This window comes from Chrysoperla carnea, chromosome 3 (genome assembly GCF_905475395.1).
Source record: "Chrysoperla carnea chromosome 3, inChrCarn1.1, whole genome shotgun sequence".
In the NCBI taxonomy this organism is placed as follows: Eukaryota; Metazoa; Arthropoda; class Insecta; order Neuroptera; family Chrysopidae; genus Chrysoperla; species Chrysoperla carnea.
The window spans coordinates 34287535-34292849 of record NC_058339.1 but is presented as its reverse complement, the minus strand read 5'-3'; the positions used below and the strand labels follow the sequence as shown (position 1 = coordinate 34292849).

The window sequence follows — 5315 nt, the reverse complement described above, 5'->3', positions numbered from 1 at the left end:
CCATGAAAGAATGCCGTATGTAAAATTCTCAGTCTAGTGATATAGCACTGGTCCTCTCTTCTCTGAGTGTATGGTCTTGATTCAGTTACATTGTTTCTGCTTTTGTGGAGCTGAGACTGACTGTTAGACCAGCGAATGTTCCATTCGTTGGTGATGTGATTCTTTACTGCCTTTTTGAATTTTAATTATTGTTTTATTAATATCATAGCATATCAGTTTAAAAATATTTATTTTGTTTCTGTTGTCGAAAATCATCATAAAATTAATTTTATTTTCGACAAATTAGAGTCGATGTTTTGATCATACATAACAACTACAATTTCTGGGGGAAAACTATTTTTCAGTCACTATATTAAATTTTTGCGTAGCTTTAGATTGAGATGAAACAACTTTGAAACAAAATTTAAACTTTGGACGATTTTAAAAAGGGAAACGAATTTTTAGGAGAATCTTACTTTTCTTTGAATGATTTTTATTTGAATGACGTTTGAGAAATATTTCCAAATAAACAGGACGTAAATTTCATGAAATGATATTCTTAATAACAAAAACTGATCGTGATATCCTAAAGGAAAAAGGTGTAGACAAAAAATTTAAATGACACAACAACCAAATAATCAAAACAAAAAAAGACCACTATTATTATTAACAATAAAAACGATTTATTTGTAAATAATAAATAAATAATCCATTGACTTTATCAATGACTTAAATCTAAAGTCATCTATAAATAATTTTAAAATAAAAACTTTTTAAATACATGTAAATTTTGGGTGAAATTCTTCTGTGACCTACTTTTTTAGAATTTTGATTACAACAAGAATGATTATTATATATTTTATTTGTCAAATTAGACTATGTTATTCATTAATGATTATTTATTATCGATTACCAATAATTTAACATATCATTTTGTTTAACAATATAACAACAATATCCCTATATTTGATTTTAATCAATAATTAACATTAATTTATTTCTTCTTTGTAATAAATATCCCAATTCAAATGACTCAACAATAATATCTTATTATTATTCTTAAAAATATAAAGACATTAAATGATATCAATTTAGCTTCGAAAGTTTTTTGAATTAGCCGTTTTATATGTAATTTCTTTAGTTTAAAATTACAAATTGCAGATATTTTAATTAGTTTTAGAAATATGATGAAGATGATGTAAACTAGTCCAGCTAATAAGTTAGTTTCAAGCGTAAACATTGTCAAAGTTTAAAAAGGCTCTTAATGCAATAAACATGTATCAACTTATGTATCTACGATTAGCTTCCGTAATGCAATTAGCAAAAAATGGTTAAATACTGCAAATGGCCAATAATAAATAATATAACAAACATATTCTTAAATTCTGTAAAAATAACCTTATTTACTAAAATAAATAAAAACATTAAAGAAATTAAATTATAATAAGATTGTTTATAAAAAATAACAAAGAAAAATGTTACAAAATTCATTATAAACAATAAAAATAAACAGTAAACAAGCAACTTTAAGAAAAGCTTTTCTTGTAATTACTTTTTTTTTTATTAATTTTATGAGGATTTTTTTAATATAACTTGTTATGCGCGGTGCTGGTACTGACTAGAAAAACAGCACAAAAATGAAGTACTATTTTCTTATTCGTTTCATCTTTGTAGAAGATATCACACATACAGTGAAAACACAATCAAACTTCAGTATGATAGTTTTCTATTTAGTGTAGAGAATTGTTGTAGCTATTTACCAACTTTTAACCTTATCTCACCCATGTTAGGTGTAAAAACTTTTTTTTTTTTTGTTAAAAATTTTTAATAGCATAGCAGATAAATGGAAGTTATTTAAAAATGAAAATTTTCCTTTAAAGTTTTTATTTTTATCTTAACATTAAAACAGAAAATATTTCACGGATAAAAAACTTTTTGAGAGGAATATTTTATATAAAATAGCTAATTTTTAGATATGTTGCAACATACATTACGATTCCTTTCACTTGCAGCTAGCCCAGAACTTATTCAATCTCAATTTAACTCAGTTAAGAAATTGATTCAGATTTTAAAAAACTTACTTTTTAAATACAAAAAACAACACTAGTAAAGTATTTCTGGCGGATGACCTTTGTTTTCGTGTTTTATTTTTTCTAAAACGTTGGTTTAGCAGAAATAGTAGGAGGACTGGTATACAATTTTGGGTAGGTGTTTCAGGCGTTGTAAAAATTCGTCAGATACCTTTTCCATAATATTATAATATAAAAATGCAGACCTGGTTGGAGGGTAGCGATATCTTTAGAATCACTTCTTTACTATCAAACATAAAATTTTTGGTTGCCAAAAATATCTTTGAGGCAACTTGTAATTTTATTAAAAGTGGATTTAAATATTATTCCTTAAACTTACCTATCAGTCGACAGGTAAATAGAATCTAAATTTTCGCTTCATAACGAACTCAACGCCTAAAATACAAAACATTTAGATTTTTATTTGAATGTTTTATCGTAACATGAGTACATCAAGAGGGGAAATTTTATATGTTTTTCAATTTATACAAGAAAGCAATAAGGCAATTGAGAACAAAATTTTTTTATTTAAGTATTTTATATAACATTTTTGACTTGACAGTGTAACGATTTTTACAATTTTGGAAACATATCAATCATATTCATTAAAGTTCCATTCCTAATTTGAAAAATTCACTTGATTCATCTTGCAATATCTTGAAAATAATTTTGAACTTGTTTTATGCCTAAACATTCTCTAAAACAAAACCTAAAACTAATTCAAACAGAACCAATGAAATAAATGTTGACTGTTCTCCAAAACAAACAAAAAATCTTCTCAAATTTCGTTCATACAACACACCATAAATAATTGATATTAATTTGTTGAAGTAATTTTTGATCCTGGAACAAATTCCTGTAAAAATAGAATTGACTATAATTAGCCTATCACAAATCTTGAAAAAAAAATATTATTACGGAAAACTAGAATTTCAAAATTGTTTTTATGAAACATTGAAAATTCACAAAACAGATACTTTTTTCAGAATAGTAGAACAGCGACAAATCCGTAAAATCAACTTTCTGTTGAAAAAGCCTGTATGTTTAGACTCAACCGTGAAAATAACAAAGTGAGTTTTTAAAGCACATCATTTTTCTGTGTTCGATCATTTGACTTTGCTTAAGTTAAATATTAAGCAAGATTTAATTGTGCTATTAGGCTCGAAAACTCAATTTCCAAGATTAGTACGAAAAGTAACGGACAGGGAAAAAGTAATTTTATTGATTTATCTCAAATAATCTCATTATAAATTTTCCTGGTTTTAAGACACTTTTAGCGGTTTTTAAAACAGAAAATTTATGAGGTTGAATATACCGATATTTATCGTGGATAATCCAGTAGCATGCCTACGATTCCTTTTGTGAAAAATAGTACACAACGATTTTGTACTTAGTTTAAAACATATTCGGCGCTTAAAATTCAAAATACAGTGCAACCTCGATATAACGAATCTGAAGGGAACCAGTAAATATTCGTTATATCAAGTAATTCGTTAAACTGAGGTTTGTTATATTGAGGTTAAGTTGGTCTAAAATTCGTTATAAAGAGGAAAAAAGTGTCGGAACCTCTCGCGACATGAATTACATGCTATGGAGTATACTAACTTTCATATATTGGTGGGACTTTATACGTTATATAAAGGTTTTGAATTGACGAATTTCGTTATATAGAGGTATTTAAATTTTTTATGTAGTTGAAAATTCGTTATATAGAGGCTGTTCGCAAAAAATATTCGTAATGTAGAGGTATATTTTATATTGACTCTTATGGACAATTCAAGGGGATTGCGAAAAATTCGTTAAATCGAGGAATTCGTTATATTGAGGTTCGTTATATTAAGGTTGCACTGTATCACGTCTATCCATAATTTAAAACCTTTATCTACCGAAAGAAAAATATGACAAATAATTTCATACAATTAATCTTGACACCGGTTAACTTTTCATAACATTCCAAATGAAAAAATTTTACGTCAAAAAAAATACATTTATTTTAAATTAAGTCTGCCGCCATCTACAAAATCGCTACCAAAATTGACAGTTCAAGCTTTACGATCCAAGCTTGAATAACGGATATTACTAAAAGTATCGTAGTATTAAGGTAGTCTCTTATTTAAAAATTACGGCTACTCCTTAAGCGAGTTTTTAAATTTACCGTCGGTTTTCAAAAAATTTACCTTAGGTTTTAGTTCGTAATATTTCAATCAATTTGTCATTTCATAGAAATTTAAGAATGTAGAATTTTAATTAACCTGAAATAGAGTAGAAAAATGGGTTAAATAAAAATGGATTTATAGTGAAAAAAATTGACAATTCGAAGAAACAACTTCTCAATTTCACTTATAAAAACACATAATGAATGTTAGTGGTTACTTACAATTTCAAATCAGTAGTAAAGAAATTAAAACCAAAAAATTTTAAACGTTTTTAATTCAATATTGTGTCAATTTTAAATATAAAAAAAATTTGACAATGATTTTGATTTAACAAAATATTGAAATAAAATAATATTAAATCGTTATGGGCTACAATAATAATACATTTGACAATTTGAATATCTATAGAAATTTTATGCTGATTTCAAACCTGCCTGTTTTGATCAGTTTTCAAAAATAAATTATTACTAAAACTATTTTTTATCATAGAACTTTTATAGTTCTATGAGTCAACACAACAAAATCTAAAACTAAATCTAACTTTTTTCATTTTCCAGTTATGGCCCAGTGACAATTTAAATTTATGAGCAGTTCAAGAATGCGAGGCGACTTTACCTACCACCATAACAGCTTTGTTTTACTTTGGGCCAGGAAACTTTTCCATGTGTGTGTTGCCTGTTATTTATGGTACGAAAGCTGGTAATGTTTCCAAAGTTTATTTTGACTGCTTATTTTCGGATATTTCTTTCCTTATTGAATTTAAGTAGATATTAAGTAAGTACGTCTTGAATCTGAGAGTAATTGCGTTAACTAACGGTGGATGCGCGTTAGTAAAGCAACCTAATTTCGGCCTGGCAAATTAAAATTACAATCTTTGATTAAAAAAAAAAATTGTTCATATTAAAATTACAGTCATATTAAAATGATTTGAAAACGTTTCTTTTCTAATTATTATTAGATGTTGGCAAAGACAAAAAGAGCAATTATTGAAAGCGTATGATAAATGATGTTAAAATATTAATTAATAATTTTTGAAATCAACATTTTAATGAATGTAGGTAGTAGATGCAACAACCACTCTTATGATGCTAGATCTACTTCATTACTGCAT

The 5315-nt window shown here is 26.4% G+C and overlaps 1 long non-coding RNA gene across 1 annotated transcript; it reads right to left on the bottom strand.

Annotated features, from left to right (window-relative positions):
* Positions 1-2731: 2731 nt before the first annotated feature.
* Positions 2732-4486, bottom strand: LOC123296865. The gene is made up of 3 exons (XR_006535205.1): positions 4426-4486; positions 4226-4300; positions 2732-2904 (listed from the first exon to the last, which is right to left on the bottom strand). It is a non-coding gene; the product is annotated as an uncharacterized LOC123296865 (long non-coding RNA).
* Positions 4487-5315: the final 829 nt, after the last annotated feature.